The 25,808-nt window shown below is 40.6% G+C and overlaps 1 protein-coding gene across 3 annotated transcripts in view; it reads right to left on the bottom strand.

The window, feature by feature from the left end:
* Window positions 1-24,583, bottom strand: part of Sox102f (transcription factor Sox102F) — a 156,441-nt gene extending 131,858 nt beyond the window's left edge. Inside the window, exons 1-2 of one of the 3 annotated variants that reach the window (XM_083037305.1) lie at window positions 24,344-24,583; window positions 23,213-23,254 (exon numbers count right to left, since the gene is read on the bottom strand). The gene's annotated coding sequence lies outside the window, so the exon portion shown is untranslated. Of the gene's footprint in view, window positions 1-8,732; window positions 10,381-23,212; window positions 23,255-24,343 lie in introns of those variants that run through there. The other 2 variants (XM_083037304.1, XM_083037302.1) reach the window with 2 other exon arrangements.
* Between the last annotated feature and the right edge of the window lie 1,225 nt (window positions 24,584-25,808).

The raw sequence follows: 25,808 nt of genomic DNA, 5'->3' as shown, positions 1-25,808 counted from the left end.
GTGCGGCTTTAACGATGTCCCCCAAGAGTTTATATTAATAGCGCAAGATGCAATATTCATCTCACTGCCGTGTCAAGCTGTCAACGAGGGTTTCTCCGCAAATAATTACTAAATATATCTACTAGATACATCTCGAGATGCCTTAATTGTTTATGTTCGAAACAAATATGTATTCGCGAATAGACTACTTTTGACTACGCTTCGTCCTCTCGTAAAACAATTCTACGGCATTTCTCAAAGATGCTTTCACTCGTAAAATCCGGATTTAGTAAGCATGTGATTTCCACGTCGTCTTTCAAAATCGACCACAGCAACTTGGCCGTTATGGACACATAGCGCGGAGTCAGCGCGCATCCATGGTCCATGGAGGCTTCCATGCAATAATCCGGCTGTCTACCAGGCAGGTCGGTGACAGCAGCTGGTCTCGATCCAGCATCGGACGCTTCCAATCTTGCTGTCCCCTCCGCGCTGCGTAAGAACTGCTCTGCGCGCTCCTGTCCGTCTTTTTCTCTTCATTCTGTCCTCCGTCATTCTCGCTCTGTCGACCTCTCTTGGCGTCTTTCTTTATCTTTATGTTTCTTCTTGTCCTTCCTTTCTCTCTCTCTCTCTCTCTCTCTTTTCTCTGCCATCTCTCATCTTCTCCCCTTCCGTGCCGTGACTTAAGTCTACCCTGATTTACGCCCGTTCACCTGCTCATCCGTTTCAAGAGTGGCCCACTTGCGCCTCTCTTTCCGGCTGCCTCGCGCGCTTTACGGAGCAATCGGGGACGTGGCGGGGACCTGACATTATTATCCTGAGACCGGCTATCAGGAGTCGCATTAGAAATCTTTGTATTACCAATTCATTAGTCGACGTATGCCATGCGAGCTGTCCGAATGCAGCTTCCCTCCTTCCCTCCCTCATCCTTATTACGTGCGCGGCCAGTATTTGTAACACGATCGCGTGTTAGATCAATCGGGGCGATCCGACGGCTTGCCGCGAAGCTAAAAGTCGGCCGTTAATGATTTCGCCGGGACACGCGAGATGATAATTCCGGTACAAACAAAGTAATCGCTAATTGAACGTTACGCTAACGAACGGGCGTCGAGCATTCGCGAAAGCGAGCACGCTATTTTCTATCGTCGATTGTAACCTTATTAGATATAACGGATGAACAAAATGAATAAATAACGGAGATAATATGATGATGCTGTGTGAGTGGTGCCCCGTAGCGAAAATTACTTTCTGTTAAATACGCAAGTGGAATGGTATAATCGCTTAATAAGTTCTTTCTCCGTTACGGCGACTAAGCATAACCGCATGATACCATCATCGGATCTAAACAGCCTTTGGGCTATTTGCAGTTTCCGATAATTCTTCCTAATTAACTAATTTATGATAATCGTTAGAACAAGAAGGCAAGATTTACAAGCACGTCTCTCGCTTAATGTTAGCTCGTTTTTTTTTTCTTGAGAAATATCGTCATACAATAAGCATACATTTTAACATTATAAGTATATGCTCGCCTCTTCGATATAAAAAAAATGATAATAAAAATGTCTTGACAATAAAAGAGTTGTAATTAATGTTAAAAGTTTCAAAGATAATAATCCTAGAATGGATACGCGATAATTTAATCGAATAAATAATGGATTCGCTGACATATGACAAATATTTCAATGAATTTTATAAAAAAATTTATGGTACAGCGTATAAAGAATGAACATACTGATCGAAGAGAATCAGTTTTATAATCTTTACGCAATAGCCAATTAAAAAAATACAAGTTCCGAGTATAAGGAGATATAACGGTATAAATTAGTATAAAAGAGTAAGGTATAACGAGCAGCTTTCTTTCTCTCTTTCGACGATATAGCTAATCTCTTGGGAGATTCGATTCTCGTACCTCCACGTGTATCCGCGTCTCGTTAATGACTATCCGAACGACGTTCGCTATATTCAAAACCTTGAATCGTCATGAATAATCGAAATATTCCGCTAAAACACAACGAACCTTGCGTGCATCTCGGAGAAATCAGACGCGCGGCATCGAAACTCGTTCCTATTCTATCGGTGAAGTCAACGGCATCGCTCGCATTATACACGACGAATAATTAATCGTCACTCAAGGCTATATATAAGCACATAAATCGAACGTTTTAACGTAATCATAAAATCAATGTAATTTCTATCGGCCGAGCAATAAATACGCCACGAGGGATAATATAAAATAACCGTTGTTTTTCGAAAATTGTAAATGCTTCTGAAACGCATATAATCGCGTTATACGATCGAATAACGTCGTACTCGTTACGAGCGTGCAAAAGTTACGACTCGTCTACGCGCACGAACATTGTATTTCCGCTTACGGAGAAAGAAAGAAAGAAAGAGAGAGAGAGAGAGAGAGAGAGAGAGAGAGAGAGAGAGAGAGAGAGAGAGAGAGAGAGAGAGAGAGAGAGAGGGAGGGAGGGAGGGGAGGATGCGATAATCATTAAAGCGCCGAATAAAACGTTAACGTAAGTATTAGCACGCCGCGGTGATTAGGAGAGGTAATGCTACAGAAGCGGGCGTAAAATGGTCATAAAATGCTAACGAATATATATAATATTTCGCGAAAGCGAATATTTTCTCGTGACACTCGAGAGAGATCGCGAGAGTATCGAGAAGCATATCCGCGAGGCGAATTTTGATCGACGTATGCAAATTACCCTTCCTCTTCACATTAATCAGACGAGCGAGCGCGATACGGATCGCTACGCGTGTCTACTAGATATAATATAGCGCCGCGCGACAAAGCATAAACTCGCGTAACACGATAATAGCATATGTTGGAGTCATTTCATCGGCGTTAGCGCTGCGGTAAAGAGCGTCCGCGGATACTCCCGTGAAATCCATCGGGGATGTAAAGTGTAAACGATCCGCCGCATTGGCGGACCGTTATTGCGCAAACGATGATCCGGCGTTTCAATTAATCGGAAACGAGTTTGCCCGATCGGTCGCGGGATGGAATAACGAAGGAACATTGGCGCGAAACGCGCGAGGCACCGGGACGAGAGAAAGAGATGAAGAGCCACTCGACGGTGTCATGACAAAACGCAGGTACGTACTTAAGTGTATATAGTGGTACCCGCAGGAGGCAGCGTGGGGAGGCTCCTCGACTGTAAAGTATAAAGCATTAAGCGTTAATCTCGACGGTGGACAAGATAATGCCCCAAGTCGGCTCCGTGTGAGGAACCCGTGAGTGGCTATTTATCTCGAGTTTAAATCGATTTGTATGCTAATCCACGAGAGAAATCCGCCTGCGTACATAAAACTGAAGGAGGCCTACAAAACTCAGCCTCCATGAGATTCCAGATATATCCCTGACTAATTAGGCCCACCGTCGCCCTGCCTTCTTCCTTTGGCCTTTCCCCTCTTCCTCTCACCCCTTTCGATGATACCAACCGCCCAACCATCAGGAATAACCTCTCTTCGTCGAGAAACCATCGTGTTTCGCCGAACAGGAGAGAAACGCCAACCATTCATTTGGAGAAAGAAGGAGAGAAAGAGGACGAGGAGACGAAAGGAGAGGAGAGAGCTCGCTTCATTACGACAACGGCAACTACGACGAGAGAATGTGCGCAGTCTTTCTCTCTCTTCTTTCACCTGTATTAACTTCACCGATAAATGCCTCGGGATTCCAGAGGCCAGATTCGCCACTATAAAGGATCGTGCTTTGCAAAGAGCAAAATGGAAACGGAGAAGAGAGAGGGGAAGGGAAGGAGTGGCCCTTTAAGGATCGCCGCACAAATGACCGCTCGCAATCGGCGATCCGTTGACACTACGACGACTCGCTCTCGTTGACATTTTCTGGGGCCCAAAGAGTAAACTGGTTAGGGCTGAAGGGTACCTGTTCGCCGGGTCAATGACCGTTTCATCGATAGCGTAAGCAGCTGCGGGTTATGTTCTGCGCGCGCAGGTAGATACGTCGGGTTAGACGAAAATTTGGAAGGATGGGAGCCTCCCATTGGGAGGACGCATTTAAAGGTTTACGGATCCCTGAATTCGGTTGTGCCGCCTTTTCGCGCGAAATTGCGCTCTATTTTAATAAAATATGATGTCGCTATATTGTCTCGTCGAAAGTCGCCCTCGTGTTTCGAGATATAGAAACAGAAACGAAAAAATTTTATCGCCGACCAAGATAAAGAAATACTTCGTTAGTCGGACACAAATGCGCTTTCAAACTTTAATTTTAATTACAACTAATCTCGATATAATTTGGATATGAATGCTGTTGGATATTGCGAGAGAACCGGGATCGTTTTCAGATGATCATCAAGTGGGCGTGTTGTCTCTTAAGCTATAACATGAAAGCTATCGTGGATGCGGGAAGAATACCCATCTCACTTTATTTCCCAGCTAGCATCGGTGCCTCGTTTATGGGTCGAACCCACGGACATTAAATCCGTGAATTGCTTTGATCTTTTATATTTATTTCGTGGAATGGGGGAATTCGATGAGGCCGGGTGGGCGAACGGGTCAGGTAACTTCGCCGCGAATCATTTCGCCAAGTATAAATGATGAACGTATACATGCAAAACTATCAAAAGTAAATTTCTTTTTCATAATGATCGGATTTCGATAACGCTCTCTCTTCCCCATATTTTATATACAGTACAATCTATATCGTTAAAAATTTTTTTAATTTAATTGACTGAAGTATAAATTAATTGTAATAATTATTGTAAAGTGTTTCAACTCTGTCCCGAACACGCAACTGCAATTTTTAATATCTTGTGTGAATGGCGACGGAATACGTGATGTAACAAGATAATCAACTTGTCGCGCGCACTTTGAGAATGGTGTTATGATTATTGAACGTTTCAATATTTATGTTTCATGTCAACGTTCGATAAAAATGACGGCGAACTTAATTCGTTCGTCCACGCGCGTTTCTCAAATAGGTAAGCGCTTAAAGAGGACCAATTATGCGAGGAAACTTCAATTTGCATTTCGCTCCGGGTTGCGAGATAAGATCGTGCATACCGCGATTGGCGGACGCAGGACGCATGCGTTTCGAGACAAACTGGTTGACCGGACATTGTTCCACTCTGAATAACCATAACAATTGAGTTCGGTTTTCAACAAAGAACTCTATTAGGACACGCGTGTGCATTTTCCATGCCAAGGCGAACAGGATTCGCTACGAAGACAGATCGCGCGATACGCGAACGACGCGAGCTCACATTGTATTCGCTATATGGGCAAAACCACCTGTTTCGCAAAAATTCGATGCGTAGCATCGCCGATGCTTTTGACATCAAATCGTATGCACTTTGACAAATCAAGAAAAAAATGCAAATCTCTTATTACATTAAATTTCTATCTACATTCAAATATAATTGATGGAATATTGATATGATTAAATACGCGATAATAGAAAACTACACGCGATGAGAATATTGTTTGATTAGGAGAAATTTCACAATCAGTATATATGACAGATCGAACATGGATCAGTAGTTGTCGAGAATGTTAAAACAGTTATACAATAAATTAAATATATAGACTTATATATAAAAGTTATAACATATATTATTGTATAGTAAGAAATTTAAAGCATTTTATTTAATTACCTTGCAAAAAATGTGTATAAAGTGGAATGTTTAAAGACAACTTTTCACGATATTCAAAGTCTTAATCCAAACGATCGGAGCATTAGATCGTTTATCATGTAATAAAGCCACACACTGACAGAAAAATATATTTTTCATACAATATCATAGAAATAGGTGCATACCTACTCGGTGTATTAAAAATGTCATAGCTCTTGATGCGGAAAATTACGATTTCCTATGGTCTTTACGTTCAAACACAGCGGATTTACATGCAAATTGCCAGATACACAAAATGAATATGCCGCGCTCTTTAAAGGATTTCATTTTGAACATTTACGAGCTTCTAACACATCGAAACAGCTGGTAAGAGAATAAAAATACCGACGTAACTCAACGCCGATCGTTGAAGAGCACGTGAGAAACAAGCGAAGAAGATTTACGACAAGGGAAATACACTTTACATCGCGGCCACGCGTATACATTTCGAAACGCGGAAGAATGAGAGAGAGAGAGGGAGAATCAATCTTGTAAGGGTTACCGACGACTCGCTTTCCTTTGTGACGCAGCGCGTAAAGGGTTTAACGTTGCGTGCTTCGGGGGTTGACTTTGTATACGGTAAACTCGAGAGACATTTCCTTTTAGAGATATTCAAAGTCACTTTTTGTGCCACAGACATGTCTATTGCGGGAGAATTAAAGACCAGTGTATTATGAAAAAATCATTTGTGTCTTTTCGATAAATCTATTATTTATTATTTAATGTGCGTATAAAAATATTTATTCATTCTTTTTTTCCCAATGTGTGTGTGTGTGTGATATATCATTAAATATGTATTACATTCGATGGAACTTTTAAAATATTAAACATAATTGTTGAAATTTTAATATAACACCGAATATATTTTTAGATATCACTCTTCGCGATAGATTTATAATCGTAAAAGATGCATTACAATTCCTCTTGTACATCTTTCGCCTAAATATCTGTATCCATTGAGGATTCTAAGAACAGGAAGGTCCGGCTTCCCCGTGCGTATCTCGCGGTAGACGTTTTACGACATTCGGTGGAGCTATAAATCGTTGAGCCTGGTCCGATTTATGCATCGATATCGGCGCACTTAAGTATACAAATGTGCCCTTAATTGGACTGTCTCCTCCCGTGCGTACAATAAAAGCGGCGCTTCACGCGGTACCCAAATCACTGCTGACAGGAACTTCTTTTAAGTAAAAATTATGGCCACTAAAAATGACCGCTATCAACTATATATGCAACGCGAGAGAACGCGATTTCGCAACAGGTATAACGTGCAATGAAGGAATTCATACGAGACTGCGGCAGGTGTCAAAGATAACTACATCCGGTTATACTTAAATTTCCTCTCTCTGTATATTATCATCGTACATATTTATCATATAAAAAAAGGGAAAGGAACAAAAGAGCGCCACAAAGAGAGGCGAAAGGTACGACAATGAGTGCCTATGCAAAAGGAATACGTGTAAAATGAATGCGCAACATCGTTGCATTCATTCTACATCTTAATTTCCGGCCGCAAATACCGCGATACGGGATCGACTTAATAACTCGATACAAGTGCATTGTGCACATTGTACATCTGAGATATCCACGTACACGTGTAATGGAAGATAATAATACACGGGCTATAGATGATCCCGGGAAATTTCTAGTTTCATTAGGAACTATATAATTAAGTGCTTTGATTAATAATTTATTGCGTCAGGATTGTAAAATGTAATCAGTAATCACACACGCGTGGCAAGAAGATATACGTTTTCTCACATCGGGCCCCCATTGTAACGATCGGTAAGATCGTAGAAATCTTAGCCGGTCGTTTGCTCGTTGTAAACATTTAATGCCTATCTCGTACTTTCAGATCATTATCAGACGCGTCCGGTCGCGGAGAGGTGAAATTCGCGGGCGCGCGATATGTGGCTATAATAACAAATCAATATTAATAAAATTAGGAAGATGTAACGATAGAAACTTTTATGGATTCGAGGAAATCGTAACACAGCCTAAACGAGAAAACTTTCTGAGCGCAATCATCGATCGTTTTCTTTATTCCACGTCTATCGGCGACACAGCTGATTTAAGCGCATCATCGCAGACACGTGAAAGATAAACGCAAAATCCGAGAAAGTCGAACGCGTCGCAATGCATAGGTGGCCGCGATCGTAACCGCAATTTCATTGACGATTGTTTCGTACGCGACAGCAACCACGATCGTTTAAATTGTCGTGCATTTAATGAAAATAAGCAGCGTATTACGATAGGTCCCATTATGGGTATGCAGCAAATCCAAAACGAGAAACGAGCTCCTGGAAGAGACGGACGTGCGCGTTTTGCGCGACATTCCGCGGCGGCGAGACACCGCTTAGGCGATTACCTCGGTAATAAGTACGCGAGTTTCGACGAATCGACGAGCGCCGAAAGCGCTGTCGCGGATCGAGAACTGTCTCGCGGCTTGCGAGACGCGAGTTACATCGCGAACGTGACCGAGCCGTGTTTAGCGAGAACGCGATTTTTGCTCTTCGCAGCGGGGAAAATCAATCGGACCGCCGCCGATCATGTGTACATGATAACGAATTGGACAATGATCGTCTTCTCTTTCGCCCTGTTTACGGCGGTACGGCGTCGCCGAACGATTATCGACGTTCGACAATCGCAGGATTTATCGTTCCATTTACTCGCGTATTACCTGAGAGAATTCGTGCTCGCGCGCGAGAGATGCCGTCGTGAGAGAGAGAGATCGACCGCATCTGCCGATTCTGCGAATTGCTCTTGCGCCTAATTGACATTTTTGAGACCGCCTTTTTAACCCTTTTCGCGCACGCGACTCGAGATATTCTCGACATAATATGGCATGAAGAATTTCCTACTAACGTAAGTTAAAGATTAATCTGTTCCACGTCCGTATCTTCTGTAATGTATATTCGTGTAATGTATTTCGACGAAATGTGGTGGATATTACATGATGCAGCGAGACAGCCAAAACATAAAATTATTATTATTGTTATTCGTGCATGAAATCTCGCGTACTAATCTCGTTCAAGAAGCGAAATAAATTTGAATAGAGAAAAATAAAGACTTTTTTAAACAATATTTTTCATTACAAGCAAAATGATAAATGCAGCTTACCGTCAGTTTCAACTGGCTATTTCCGAACAAGTGAAGCGTCTATTGTATGAATCACTCGTCATCACGATTACTCGTCCGCGTAATCAATTTCTAATAAAACGCACTAGCTCGCCCTGTTTCTTGTCGATGGCACCTGACACGAGGCTTTAAAGCTCTTGCACTTTCGTCAAGGTGTTTTACCCACACTATTATAGTTCACGTTTCCGGGCGATCAGAGATATATATTTCGCACTAATCACGCGCGATCACAAAAAAGCTAGACCAACCGGACGAATCTTTCACGATACACTATAAATACTCACGTTTAAAACTAATTGAGCAATCATCGAGATCATATCGATCGTGCAGTATATCGAGTCGGCTTTATACGTTTATATTATTAAAGCGACTACTGTAAAACCAAAAGAGGCTTGTTAACAATTTTGATTTAATCACTATAGAAAAAAATAAGAGAAATTATATATTAAACAAAAAATTGTACATGTAATAGTAATAAGATATAATTATTATAGAAGAAGAAAAGAAATATTTAAGATTGATAAAACGCTTTTCACCGAGATAGAAAATGCTCTTGACAGTTGTCAATAAAGCCAATGGCATTACAACACAGGCAATTAGCGCCACAATTCTCGGGTAGACGTCAAATCCAACGTCTCGTTTACGATCAAACAATCTTCTCAGATCAGCCTTGTGTAAACAACAACGAAGATTCAAGGCTCATCAAATTGGCCCGGTTGTGGATCGTTTGCCCTTTCAGTTCTACTTCAAGGGATACAAAGATAACAAGCACGACAGCAGCATCGACGTGGGATCATGCAAGTTTGGCGTTCCAGAACAATTAACCCCAAAGTCTAATCGCTTTAATTAGCATCATCCATAGTTTCCTTCCAACCTATTCTGTCCTTCTCGTCTGTCAAGATTCGAAGCCTTCCTTCCCGTCATCGGGTCTTCCTAATAATCCTGATCTACTTTTTGATCGATTACATTCGACCACCGTCGATTAATTATAAACTCAACATCGATCGATGATAGACGCTTTAAATTGTGATCATTATGTGAATTTTGTATAGATACGGACGACAAACATGTTCGATCTAACAATATTCCTTGACTATCCGTTTCCTTAATAAGAAATCTATAAATTTTTTAATGCAAAATGAAATTCGAAAGACGGTCCTTTTCTAACGATCCATTTGCGAATGAATCTCGGCGATAGAATCGAAATTACGATGACGTTGACGAAGACTACGACGACGATCGACGGATGCAGTTTCCCACGTGTTCACAACATACTGTCCCGTACCGTCAGTGAACGCGGTACCAGCACGCATCCCATGTCGCCATTCGATCCTGCGGAGATCCGCGTATCGGCCGCGAAGGGATGCAGTGGATCTCTCGCCGCACGTTTTATTCGTGCCCGAACGTTTCTCTCGTTCGCACCCGGCGCCCGATACGTACACCGCACCCGCGTAGTCGATCGATTGGACCAGATCGGAATAGATTTTTCGTCTCAATCACCCTCGCGGTACCACACGAGCATCGACACGAAATGTTCACAATACACCGCGGCGGCGGGAACAGGCGCGAACGAACGGCCACGGACGATGACAATGATAATGATATAACAATAGCGTGCGTTCTCCGCTGGTTCAGATCTTACACTGAAGACCAAGGTACACATACACATGTGTGTCGACCGGGCCGGCAGGTAGAAGAAGGAGGTAGAGACCGAGAGGAGGAGGTGGAGTGTGGCTCCGGAGGAAGGGGAGCCCACGCTCTTGTGCACCGGCCGTGCACACAATCGCAAGCGATACCAGACTCACACATGTATGTGTCCTCTCTCTTCCTTTCTTTCTCATTCGCGCGCACAACGTACCCTACTACGGTCTCGCGATCGCGAGAGCGGAATCGGGAGAGCGCAGGAGAGCACGTTTACGCACCTGTATGTGTCGGATGCTGGAGCCTGGTGTACGGGCCCCGTACACTCCGGCATGCTGTCTCCCTCACGCGAGAGTGCTCTCGTCTTCCCCGTTATATCGCGCCGCGCCGTGCCACGCGGTGTGCGTACGTGCGTATGAGCACGTGTGAGAGGACCGTGTGCCTACACGCGAAGAGACAACGCCATACCGTCCCGCACACAGTAACCCGTCGTCTTGGGGGCCCCAACCCCGATCGCGTCTCGTCCCGCGTGCGCGCGCGCGCACGCCACGGCATCTCGCTTCACTTACATACGATACGATACGATACGAGCGAGCCACAAGGCAGGCAGGTAGCGCACAAAACTAAAGAGACTCGGAGAAGAGAAGGTATAGAGAGAGTAAGACAGTGACGGTGAGAGATCCAGGTAGAGTGAGGGAGAGAGGCAAAGAATCAGCCAGGAAAGAAAGAGAGAAACAGGGAGAGGAAAGAGGGAGCCAGGGCTAACCAACATTGGCAAAGAGGAGGTAAGAGAAAAGAGAGAGAAGAGACGAAAGGATAGACAGCCTGCAGTCATGGAGGGGTGTCCGTTGCTGCTTCTGCTACTCCCGGTATTGCTGCCGATGCTGCTGCCGTTGCTGTTTAGCCGCGGATATACGCGCGCTTTAACGCGATCGCGCGGGCTCTCATCTCTCTGTCCCTATCTATGCGCCCGTCGTTTAGGTCAGAATGACGAATTGTTCGCGGATGATATGTACACTCATTGATCCGTATGTATGTTTACCGTACGGCAGACGAGAATCAATGTGTCATACAAGACAATGATGGAACGAATACTATAACACCTTTGATCATGTATACCTATAATCTTGATTAATTTATTTAATAAATTAAGAGCTAAAATCCTAGAAGAATCAACAGAAGATCTTCTGTTGATTCTTCTAGGATTTTAGTGAATCATAAGTGAATCATATGAATGTACTGATATTAAAGAAATAAATGAGAAAGAGAAGATATGGCTATAAGAATATCAACGTGAATAGCATCATGTATATCGGCCTATCTGTCCCGTCTCCGCCCACGTACCTCACCTGTCATCTCCTCTTATCTCAGACTCCGTTCATCCGTCTTTCGAAAGCGCTTCTCTCCTCTTTACCATTGCTTTTGTATTTTCTCTCTCTTTATTTATATTTATTTGACAGAGCAAAAGTTAAATGGAGAAAGTAAGAAAACTTATTTTTATTAAGATTATTCGTAAAAATAATTATATTAAATTTTGTTTTCCCGATCTTTGTAATTAATCGAAAATATGTGGCATGTATTCCAACTTTGCTGAAATATGTTGAAGAAAAACGAAGCAGTAATATTCTAACAATTGTCAAATATTCCTTGACAAATCTGAGAAACAGAACAACGTGCGTCGACAATAGCACCACCGTTATATAAATCGAATTATTCAACGTCGTAGCGTTACACAACTGTGTTTGCGCATATCGTGCCAAAGTGATTTGTTTGTACGTAATTTAGTACATCTGTGCACGCCGTCTTCGCCGAGCGAATTCGCACATTCGAAACGATAATGTCATACGCGAAAAAAAGCCGCGTGCGGAAAGTTTTTCGGATATGCGGGATGCTCCTTTCTTTCCCTGGACCGTTGTATCGTTCGCCATTAAGGCGAGCACAATTTGCATACGGTTCGTGAAAAAGGAGAGGCGAAACGAAGAGGAGGGAGAGGGAGAGAGGGACACACGCGAGGCAGGAGGCCTTTGATTTATCGTTTCTGCTGCCGCCCTCCTTCGACGTTCCACATGCAGCGCGCGATTCTGTTGCGCCACGTTGCGTTCCAATTTTCAGTTCCACCGGCGCATAATGAATCGGTATGCAAATCCACGAATAGGGATCATAACTCATTCGTGCGATATCGTGTTCTCACACGCGGTCAATCGAGCGTGCTTCGCGGGACGACACGACACGGAGCGACGCGGGACGACCGGGCGAAGAAGATAAGGACACACCGAAGACCGGCCGCGGCAATTACAAGCGCATGCATATACACGCGTATATACGCGCGCGAGACGATATTCATATACAAAGACGCGGAGAGAAAAAAAATCCCAATCAAACTGACATGAAATATGTGACATCGAGTCCGCGTAAAAATATCGGCCCACTATCGTCCCTGTTAAACCGTTTGCCGCGCAAACGGGTGCGAAACCCACTCACGACCGGATTTTCTAGCTGCATCTTGTCATCCGCAAAACTCTTCTGCATTACGGATTCCCTGTCAACTGGACAAACAAATTTATGTATTGGGGATTAGAGAGAGAGATTATCTTGTACGCGAACAAGTGTATTAGAAGAGTAAAGATGTGTGGAGCGAACCATGTGGAATAAAGTTTTATGCATCGATCGATCGATTTTATTAATTGATCTGTCGCGTGCAATCGGCTATTATTTTCGTTTCAAAGAAATTGTTTTCATTACAAAGAAAACAGAGAGAAATGAGAATAAAAGGTTTTGCAATTTGTTTGATACAAGGATTGCAAATGGTAGGAACACACCGTGCAGAAATAGGACAAGTGTACAAACCAGTATCTTTAGCGAGTGTGAGAGATGACATACGCCGCGGAGGCACTCCTTCCTACACCGAAGGACACTCCCGGGATAACACCACGGTAAGATAGAAATACGCTTTCGTTCGGGGCCGGATTTATCGCGTGCTTCTCGGACATTAACGGCCCAAAGTGTCAAGGGCGACTGAGCGTGTTACAGCGCGGATGCTCCGGCTCTATCAGTCGCCGAACATTGACGGGAACCAGCGAGAAAGAGACGCGGATAGACAGATTGAAAGCAGCAAAGAGAGGACTACGTGTTGACCAGAGGGAGCGAGGCAGAGAGATGGACGCGGGTGAGAAAGAGAGAGGAGAAAGAGAGAGAGGAGAAAGAGAGAGAGGAGAAAGAGAGAGGAGAAAGAGAGAGGAGAAAGAGCGAGAGAGAGAGAGAGAGATACGGCGAGTAAGGGTTCGTTCGAAAAGCAGGGTACCCGTGTCCATTGACCGTAGGTACGCCAGTGTCGACCGCATCGATAATTCGATAAAGTGTCCTCACATTACCCTATTGATTGCTCCATTGTCCCCGCGACGCTTCTCGACGATGGCTTCATCGAGGCTTTCAGCCCTTGGTCCGATGCTTTGGTCTCGCTTCCTTAGTCTCGTCGGCGACTCGTCTGTGTAGACGACGTAGTGGTATAACGACTGGGTTCTCTTCTCGCGATTAATTAAACGTAACGCTCCCGACATTGTCCGCGCGTAAAACATAACACTTCGAGATAATTTGCGATCCATTCTCGAGTGACTAAATGTAGATCTTTGTTCTCAAGTCCAATTGGCTCGTATTTCATTATATATATATATATATATATATATATATATATCTCGAGAAAAAAATTTGCGTTATAATATAACCTAAATTATAAACTGAGACTGATAGAATTATATTATTGAAAAATCCACGTGTACGTTACGTAATTATATTTAAAATTAATGATTGAGATAACGAGCAATTATTTTTTTCTCGATGCGTTTATTATGTTGTTACTTAAATCGCATTTCGAAGATTCTGATACCTTGCAGACGCTTGCATTTGATTCTTCATATATCAACGAGCGAGAGTACGATCGATCGGATCTCTTGTGAAATCGGCGATCGATTATATCACGAAAGAAAGATGGTAAGAGAGGCGAGAGAAGAGATCCGGACCTTCGCCGGCGTGCCTGAATCCTAATTGAATCGTCAGGACGCTCGAGTACCGGCTCTCCGGATACCGGCTGCTGACGTCAAGAATGTGACAGATAGTCGGACACTGTGTCCCTTCCAGAAACTTTAACGTCGAATTTCGATCGGTCCAACTTATGATTTCCATATAAATTTATCGAATCATCAAATTACTGTTTACTCCCCCCCACTCTCATTCAACATGATTAATTGAAAAAAATTAAATGTGTAATTATTAAAATAGAATGTACAATAAAACATAATGTAATTATTAAATACATTTTACTTTGCACACGTGTATCCGTTGCGCTCGATTATAAAGCTCTTCATAAATCTACTCTATAAATTTGTCCTCTCGAAGAGAACATTAAAAGCATCAAGAAACGCATAACGAACTCTTAACACGTCGAATGAATCGCCTATGCAAACACTTCTGCCGCACAATCTTTTTTTTTATAAAGCCCAGCGAGTATTGACGTGAACAAGTTGATTTTGACATGTGCATAGTAATTGAATTATCCGAAGATTTGACTACCGGTTCTGCGCGCGCGAGGCGGCGACTTGCGCATTCGATAATCGTCCGTAGCTATTTGGGAATCTTTTGACACTCTGGTCTCAGTCGAGGCTGTGCGTAGTCGTGATGTTCGTACCTGTTCCTGTGGGCGGGACCCGGCATGCCATTCTATTTCAGCCCCGGCTTTCATTCATAACTTGGGTTTTTAATAGCTTGCCGCACAGTGCCTGTGGCGACGATGTTATACTCCCGGTTTCCTCGCCTTCTCTCAGCATTGACCTCTTCAGCGCGAGCGAACCAAAAATCATTCTTCACGCTTAGCGCCATCGTTATCTCGGATGGATCAACGCTCGATTGCATCTTTCGCTTTAAACTACCCGCTGTTATACTTGACTTTCGCGTTATAATATTCTGAACAATCTAACGTGCAATAAAATATTAATATAGAGATGAATTAATTTAGCGATTTGTATTAATTTTTTTTGTTTATGCAATCTTTTGACATTCAATAATTTGTGAGTACTTACATTAGATAATGTAATATAAAAACGCGAAATATACGATAAGGATCGTGACTTTTATATCATACGATATCAAATACAATTTAATATGATAATAGCTTTCTATTTCTCTTTCTTTCTTTCTTTTGTATAAAATTTCTTTAGTACGAATTATCGAAATGCATAAAGTATTGCTTATTATCATTAATTTAAATTTTTGTTACAAGCATATATTTTCCGCATTTTCACGTAAAAGACAAAACGGTAGCAAATAATGACATTAAACTTAAGGAGCGTTGTTAAAGTTACGATTGTGATGAAGGTATTTTAATATATATTCTGAAATCTTTAAGGAGAGCAAGGGGGCTCAGATGCGGAGGTGTAATTCCACGGAATATGCTCGCGAATGAAGCTGTCAATGCATCCAGAATGATCGATATGCACATATCTGTCTACGAGGCAAAATGTGCGACAACCCACTCGCACATATCCGTATACGGACGGCACGCGGTGAGATCTCGCGATATTGGAGCTCGTATATCAAACTGAATTATTTATTATCTTCTGACTCAATACATTTTCTTGCATTTTCTCCAGCCTCGCGTGATGCTGGATTGTGAACTCGCGCCAAGACATATCCGCCTCGCAGCTCCACTTAACTGTCCTCATACTATAAATTCACTCGTATTCTTTAGAATTGGACAATTAATCTCGAGTATATTTTCTATATGTGTCCCGCGCACGCGTATATACATTGTCGCATTATTCTATACGAGAAAAGAACGCGTCATTTCTTATTGCCTATCGTTCATTATGATTTCTTATAGCGTTACGTCTCCTTTCAACCGATCAACATTTTTATCGCAGGTGCGGACAAACGGTCCAGCAACAAATCATTCTCGCGTCTCGACGCGAAAACGCAGCTTTCGTCGTAAGCCGATTAATCCTATCGGGTGTATCTCTGAAGCCTTATGCGCGCACCATGGAAAGCTATGACACGCGCATATACGTATACGAACGTTGGAACTCTTTCGAGATCCCGCTCGGCATCGTCGAGAAGAAAACGAGAATACCGGGGAGAATAACTCAACAAAGAGAAAAGAAGTAGGCGGGTGAGAGAAAGATGCGAGAGGTATGCGGGATGAAGGAGACGGGATGAGGCTTGCGAAGGTGAGGGCGACGCCATGAGGCTTATAAATAGACACGCGGATAATCACTCAGGATTTATGGTAACCACGGATTATCAAGTTGTACAAGGGGGTATATTTCATATTCGCGACGTTACCTTATTTCAATGGGGGAATACCTGTTCCGCGCGTTACAAACTGCATGAACGTGCATACACGGGACGACACGTGTGTTGCATCGTGAGCGCCCTCGTAAGCACTCGCGGGAGAGAGAGTTCCGTACGCGTGTATGCGTGATCTGCGCGCTCGCGCGCAAGAAGACTGGCTCTCTCGGGGAGACGTCCAGGTGCCCCGTTCTTCTCTTCTTTCATCTACGTCCACCCCTTTCCCTCCCACTGTTCTCGTCTCAAAATCATTCCCACGTTCAGCGACTACAAAAATACCCGGCCACTTTTCCGAGAGAGCGATCCTCTGACCGATCACCGGCGACATAGTACACCGACTCGATATCCGCTCTCGAGATTAGAACGGGGACTCTTAACGGGCGCGAAGACGTCGTTGGGTGTCGCCCGTCAGAGCTGGAATTTCGAAACCACTCGACCGAAAGGATGAAATTGCAACCCTCGATAAGGAAACGCGGCATCGAAGAAGAGAAAGCTAAGAGTTACTTGTAATACTAAGGAATAAAAACTAATTTTTGAAAAAAAACCACACTTGTATACATAAAACTATTCTTTCATGATTTGATAATTGCGGTGAAAATATTAAATTAAAATTGAAATGTACGAAAAAGCAAAAATATATATAATCACTCTCTGAATTTATATTATTATAATCGCGCGCGCGCGTGTGTGCGTGCGTGCGTGCGTGCGCGTGCGTGTGTGTGTGTGTGTGTGTGTGTGTGTGTGTGCGCGCGCGCGTGTCAATATAAAATATTCGAGATTATTTAAGAAACACTTATTCCGCTTCCTTTTACTTGAGATTGATCGACAATGTTTGAATGCAAAATTTAATATCCAAATTTCTATTATCGATGAACAGAAAAGTGAGAAAAGTGATGGATTCGCGAGTTCTTAACTAGAACTTAATTTATCTTCGAAAAGGCACTGCGAATAATATTTCTTCTGTTATTATTATAAGATAATTTCTATAAATAACTTGGTATGTATAGCTAAAAGCATGTCGCGGAAAAATCGATAACAAGTATTATAATATTAATGAGAAAAAAATGTAATATTGATGAGAAAAACAAGCACAGAGAATGACTCACGAACTTTGTTCATCTTCCGATTGTCTTCGCGTTCGCCGTAACCTTTCTTTCATTTTTCATGCGAGTGACGCTTCCGATGAGCCCTCTCTCTCTCTCTTTCGTTATTAGACATCGGGGGAAATCGCGAGTTGTGGTAGACAATGAGTTCATCGATTCCGGATGAAGGTGCGCCGTGCAGCTTCGATAAACGGAGACCTGTCCACGAGACGATCGCTGCCTCGGCTGTGTTCGCGGCAATTACTGCGCTGGCCAAGCCCCGCGTAAAAGAGAAAGAGTGGAGCGTGCTCGCACACAAATGTACGAGACTTTAAACGCGAGTCAACACTGTCGGCGAGCCGACAGAGGCATCGCGTGTACCGGCAGATAGTATCGCCGAGATGCAACAATAGAGTCAAGATCGCCTTGCCCTTCCCCTTCGCCGCCGCCTCTATCCTCTTTCTCCCCTTCCTTCTATTATTCCTCTCTCTCCACGAAATATTCCCACAGTCCAACCTCACACACGCCGGATTAACGCACCCACTGGGCTTCCCATTGTCAACGCACGTAACGTACACACGCATACGGACACGCATGTCGGCCTTACAATGCCCCAATATTCCTCAATCTAAAACGGCCCAGCGTCTTTTTACACGATTGTTAAGAACAGCCTCCCCATTATGCAGCGGGCCCTTGGTCCCTTGGATCAGGTTGCCTCGATTTTCACTATCAACTACAACCGTACCATCACCCGATATTACGCATCGTGGTAACGTTATTGTTCACCGAAATTCATCGTCCAATCGTAACTGCACTTTGCAGTCCTCTTTGGGAGGATTATATTGATCGTAAATCGCAAGTTAATATAAATATGTATAAGTTCTGTTAAATTACGACTGGATAGAAGAAAAGATTGTCGTAAACGACGTTTGGATTGAAAAGCCTCTTAACTAGCACCGTTACACGGTTCGACTCATGAATCGTTATTCAAGTGTAGTTAACGCATAACCCTTGACTTGTACTTGTAAGTCGTGCACGACGCGATTTATCTGGATTCATTGTGTAACATGACGTAACAACTTCCGTCGATAAGTTTAACCGAACGCGCATTTATTTCGAACCACGTAAGATACGAACAAATACTAATCGAAGAAAGATACGTTTTCATCTTTAAACGTATGTCCGACAAAATCACTCATCCATGTCATATCCATGTCGGCCTTGAGGGTCACGTATAACGCGGACGGACAGGCAGGAAATAACTATCCCGTTGCAGCAAGAAGGAGACACTGTCGAAGGGACGGGGAAAAGAGCGGCACTTAAGACACTCTGGAGGTTTAATTATCTCCCTCTTTGACTGTTGTCATAATTCTTGGCGTGCGCAGAGACAGTTGTAAGCGATATCTATCCAAGTTTTCTTGGAAGTATATGAGCAGATAAAAATCTATACCGTAAACACATTCATTTTGATAATTTTAATTACTTTAATCTGGATTAATTTAAGCTTCTCTATTAAATTTAAAAAAAAAATTATTTTTGGACTCTAATAGATTATGAATGACTAAGATCTCATGATTTCATAAGAGGTTCAATACTCTTGGATTCATTAGCAACGTTCGTTTTTGTCGATGGTGGCTATTAGTCGGGCAATAATCCGATATCGCGTGAAAGCTTCTTTCGTTACGTATACACTTCAGATTACGTTCATTCCCTCTTATACGAGAATCCCGTCTACAGGGTCTTTGAACATGTGTGGAGCTCTCTTTCTGCAGCATTCCATCGCGAGTAACTCTCATTCGCCGCGATTTTAATGACAGAATCAATATAATTTACGAGAATTAAGTATACTTGCCACAACGATATGCCGATGCATAGTGATTATATTATTGCAGAATATGTATACACAGATGTTTCTTTTGCGAATGAACGCAGATATTTAACTTTTTCTATACATTCTACTTCTCCTGAATTTTTTCTTACATGCTCAATGTTGTCGGAAAAAGGAATGTAGACTATAACATAAACATTTTAACATGCTTCGTAAACATCAGAATGTTTGTCTAAGGTAAAATCTCATAGCAATTAAAAATATTATATCTTATCGAATATATCGCAAAGTATTTTTTTATTCATTATACATATATATAGGTATACATATATGTATGTGTGTGTTATAAAAGTTTTTTAGATGCAACTATTAATTTTTTTTCACAGCATGGTATTAGTGGCGATTCAAGAATTCTCGGCAAGAGCAAATCTCAGCCGCTGCTCGTAATTATATCACCACCGTTTTAAATTTTAATGTCGGGAGCAGCGAGCCTGCAATGGTTAATGATCTCTCGCAGCGGTGAAAAAACATTAATGTCGAAAGTACTTGAAAAGTAATTGATCAAAGGGAAGTTATTAACGGCAAGCAGAATTGTAGACATAACGCCAAATACATTTAAAGAATCATATAGTTAAATACGCTACACTTACGTAACTGTTAGGTAGATATTCCTGAGATAAAGAATATAAATAAATGAGCAGACAATTTAATAAAAAAGTTGCATTTATAGCTCTTATAACTTGAACTCTTATACTTTGTGAAATAATTTTATATGCGAGTAAAAATGAGCCATTTATCTCATCTCGAACACAGTGACATTCATTATAATATATTATAAAAAAAATATATATGTCGCTATATCGAAGAATTCTGTTATTCTGTTATACGTAAAAAAAACGCAACATTCTGCCCGATGCCGACTCCTTACGAAAGGACAGAGAAACGTGAGTGAGACAAGTCACGCACACGCGTATTGGACAATGCCGCGCATACCAGGTGACCGCCTGTGTTCGGTGTTTTGCGAACAAATCGGAGAGCGTCGCATTGGCACCCAGACTCGTCGACAAGAGAGATCGGAGAAGGGACGCGGGGTAGCAGCATCAGCCGCTGTTGAAAAGAAGAAGGAAGAAGAGAAGGAGAGAGAAGAGAAAAACGAGAAGAAGAAGCACAGCAGAAAGGCTGAAAGCATTGTTACGTTTTTCTTGTGCCTTTCTCCGTGCAAGGCTTCCTCGTTTTTTTCCCGTTCCCTTTTTTCTCCTTCCCCCTCACCCTCAAATTTCATACCGGTGCACCATGCGGTACCTTCTACCTCCTCAAAGCCATCTCAAACGCACCGGCTCGTACTCAGGTGTGCTCCATTGTTAACCGCCCTACATATCGCGTACCGGAGCCTCGCGTTTTGCCCTCCTTATTATGTGTTTGGCCATTATAAGCAGAGAGAAGAAAGAGAGCGGAGAAAGGGAAAAGGGAGAGTAAGGGAGAGTAAGACAGAGCAGAGAACACGTATATACACGCATGAATACACGTGAGCGATAGTCGAGAGATCAAGTGGCATTTTGGCGTCTTTAGACACAATGTTAGTCATGTCATGTTGGTGCAATCTCGTAAACGCGCGAATTACAGCTTTTCAACGCGGGAATTATTTATTTTATAATACATGTCCGTGATAATTATTACATGATCGAAATTCAATAACAATATATCAAACGTTAATGTAGTGTTTAATCTTTTGATTGGTATATTCTCTTGAATATATAATATTATCTAAAACTTCCCCTAATAGCAGCGCGCTTTACCTTTAAATTAATCTTAATATATACGCATAGAAAAGAAAAGTAAATATTGATTTTGACAAAGTGGACAGCAGTTTGTACATTTGCAAATGGCAACTTATGTATCTCCAATTTTAATATAAACAAAAAAAAGATGAAACGGAAACTAAAAAATTTCTTTACCGAAAGAAGATTAGAAATTTTTTTCGTTGCTTTTGAGCTTTTAGCGAGAGGAGTAAACTAGGCAAAGAGACAGGTTTCATTTTTGCATGCTGAAACGCTTACATAATATTCGCCGCAGTACGCGACATTTTGTTGCTCGATTTGCGAGAAGCGTTTCAGCGGTATACGCGAAGCACGACTCTTTATTACCGCGCGGACACAAGCATGTGGGATACGCGCTTTTTTGAATAAACACGCGATTTTCTCTCGGTTTCCAGTATCTCGATGCGGTACTCGGCGCGAGAAAGAAAGAAAGGGAAGGGAAGGGAAGGGAAGGGAAGGGAAGGAAAGGGCCTTACGAGCCACAGCCAAAGGGATTTACGCGATGCTCGGCGTGACCTTAAGGTCGTGGCGTCGAAAAATTGCTAAATTATTTAAGACTTCCCCTCGCCACACGTCGGGGCTTGTTGCCGGCTGATTTATTTCGACTATCGTGATGCATAGCCCCGCTATCCAATATTGTAATACGTTTTGCATACGTGCACGTATCATTGTCGACGCTCGTGGTACGGGGGGGCCCGGCGATTGAAACACTATCCGAGCTATATCTCAACAAGTTGGCCGGCCGTTATGAGTACCTGCTCCGCGCGGCATTATGTTCCCGATGATAGAACAAGTCGCGTTCAGGTGGAGAAGCGCGAGAGGAAGATACTTTTGCGATCGTTGGATCAGAATTCCCATGTTATTGCACTCGACGAGACAAGACAGGTGTAATATCGAAAAAACTCCTCTTTTAATATACATGTTCGTCATTTATCGCGTCGTTTGTCATTATGATGAAAAATGTAGATAAATTTTCGTACGTCGGTTATAATTCGCTCCATGACAATATATGCGCGGATCGTATAAGGAATTCGAGAAATTAATCAGATTATAAAGAGCGCAAATTACTGCGACGGATCGGATATAAACGTTTCATATTATTAATTGCAGTTTTATGAGTGGGGGATCAACGATGTCTAGTATAAAACATATATACAAACAAATATGTTCTGAACGCAATTAAATAGTTTCAATATTAATTAACATTAAAATATGTTTCAATAATTAATATTAATTACTAAGACCTAAGCCTATGACAATCATAAATATTTCAGCCGAACGAGTTTCACTACTATAGGCGCTTAGACGCCACAATTTCATATTATCCCACAGCATATATATGGTTATATGAATAATCATTTAATATCATACCTGTTACAAACCGATTTAATATTGTATATGTATAGAATTTTATTAATTTTTTATATATATTTTTATTGTGTTTTTCTTAATAATTTTCGTTATCAAAATTTTCTTTATTAATATTTCCAATTTTAATTCTTTATTCAATTATCTTATTACTAGCAAAATTGCTAATTGAGCAATGTATTCAAAAATATAAACATTTAATTATCAAAAAACAAAAGATCAAATATTTTTATTAAATAATGAATTCAGATATCAAACAATTTATAGACTAAAATATAAAATATTTTTGTATTATTTATTTTTATAAAAATTCTATACACATATCTGATATATAAATTTCACAAATATGTTGCACCTCAAGATTAAAATAAAAAATAATATAAAACTCACCAGTACGATGTGCAGCGGTAAAGTTGGGATACATGATGTAATCTGTAACATAGAAATATATACAAATTATAAAATGATATATAAAAGATATGTCTAAAACAATTAATATATATATATATTTTAATCACACACATTTTCTTATTAAAACATATTAGATACACTTAAAAAGCACATCTGTTTCTTTTTATTATTTTTTTTCTACTCAAAGTTTTTAAAGGTTACTAATATCAATTTATTGTGCATGATACATAATATCCAGGAAAAAGCGCCATCATTATTTTTATATTATGTAACTACTTCCAATTTTATTGTATGTTTTTCTTAATATTTTCATTATCAAAATTTTCTTTATTAATATTTCCAAGTTTAGTTCTTTATTCAATTATCTTATTACTAGCAAAATTGCTAATTGAACAATGTATTCAAAAATACAAATATTTAATTATCAAAAAACAAAAGATTATATAATTTTATATTTAATTTTTATAAAGATATTTATAACAAAGTTACAAAAATTAAGGAAATTGATAAACATAGCGGAATCGCGAAATCGCAAACTTGTTTGTTGGAACGTGCGAGTGCCCTTCCTCTATATAATGTTTATCAATTTCCTTAATTTTTCTAATTTTGCTTTTACTTTAATTTCTTCCTTTTAATTTACGTATCATACATTTTGTTGTCGATTCTTGCTTTAATCTAGAATTTTTAAAAATTAGTATTGCGCGTAATTCTCTAAAAAAATTTTTTATGTAAATAGATTTTTAATGAAATATATATAATATTTAGCTTACAAATTATATATATATATATATATATATATATATATATATAACTTTTCATATGATTAAAAAAACTTTAATTTTTATATCAACACTTTAAATAAGTATATATTTTTTTAACACAATATTAAAATATATACATATGTATTTATATAAAAAATATAAATAATTTTAAATATTTTATTACATACATGCACACACATACTCTAACTGTTTAAATAAAATCTAGAAATTTTTTATACATATTACATTATATAATAATATAAAAGATCGCTTACAAAGATAAAAACGTATGCAATTAATATAAATAAATAATAACTAATAAATTAAAATAAATTTGTAAATTGGCCACCTTCGGGTTGTTTTGCCGTTACCCGATGCCTCCCTGGGCCTCCTCCTCCTCTCGTTATCCTTTCTGTTGATGGACACTCACACTCTCGACACTGATACTTGGCGGACACACGATTATTATAATCGCACGTCACTTCGTACGGCCCTCCCGAAAATCACCCGCGCACTCCCGAAAATTAACGCACACTATTATATATATTTTGACAAAAAAACAACGCATAAATTACCGTCATATATCGTACTATCGCCACTCGACGTTCGAAAATTGCATAGTCAAATTCATGCATTACTTGCCACGACAATGCGAAATTTTCCATTGCTAACAAATATATACGTTTGTATCTTAATTTTATTTTCTGTATCTCGCGTCATAAGTGATTAAAAATATAACAATAAAAATAGACATGAAGAATCCGATGTACCTACATTCGAAAATATGTATGCCGAGTTTTCGTTACACAATAGACGTGGAGATATCAAAATATATAATTACAAATATAATTAGCGAATATGACTTAATTAAATGCATCGCAATAGACGCAAAATCGATGTCTTTGAGACAAGCTACATTTCGTCAAAGATTGAAACATAAAAAAATAGCATCAGTAATACTTATTGAAATTTTGTGATACGAATATACACGAATACAGAGTTAATGTTAAATTAGTTAAACCGTCATAAACTGTCGAAAAATATATAATAATCGTAAGGAATGTGATCGCGCGCGTATTTATCTGTATAATACTTGTCGCGATCGCGTGTAGAACGATACTGCATGAAACAATTCTCCTCGCTGCCTACTGCCTTGACTGACGATGCGAGAATAACAACAAAGCGACGGAATGTAAACATAAGAGCGATCGCCTACGTCGAAAAACTCGGCGCTCGACTTTTCGATTGTAATCCGATAGCGCGACGAGTAGGAAGCATTACACGCTCTCTCGTTGTCTACGAGTATTATATATTTTCGGACAATCGTCGAGTTTTTTTTATTATCGACTCGAGCAAGCAGTATAATGTGGTATCGTATTTATTTCTTTAAATGGAAGCGCAATAAATACGAGGAGATATCTAATGAGATTATTCCTTACGATTATTTTTTCGCACGACGATCCATCGTACTTAAACTATTTTAACTTTAGCTATCCTTACTCGTATAATATTGGTATTAAAGTTTCAAGTATTGCCGACGTTATTTTTTAATTTATCGATCTTTGACAAAATGTCACGTGCACAACAAATCGACTCCAAGCTGCATGTCGCGACACGTTTAATTAATAACGGTTTATTAATTACAGTCGTAATTAAAACAATATATATTTTGATATCCATCAACTGCATAGCAAAAATTAGACGTTTATATATTAGTGATTCACCGATTAAAACGCGACATTTTACGCATGATTTACTGAATCGAAATATATTGCGCGAGTCGGTAAAATGATATAAATTTGTGGATGTTGCAT

The sequence above is a fragment of the Prenolepis imparis genome, unplaced genomic scaffold, assembly GCF_030444845.1.
Source record: "Prenolepis imparis isolate NDT839.2.m4 unplaced genomic scaffold, iyPreImpa1.0 SCAF_4, whole genome shotgun sequence".
Classification (NCBI taxonomy): domain Eukaryota; kingdom Metazoa; phylum Arthropoda; class Insecta; order Hymenoptera; family Formicidae; genus Prenolepis; species Prenolepis imparis.
This window is presented reverse-complemented; position numbering and strand designations above follow the sequence as displayed.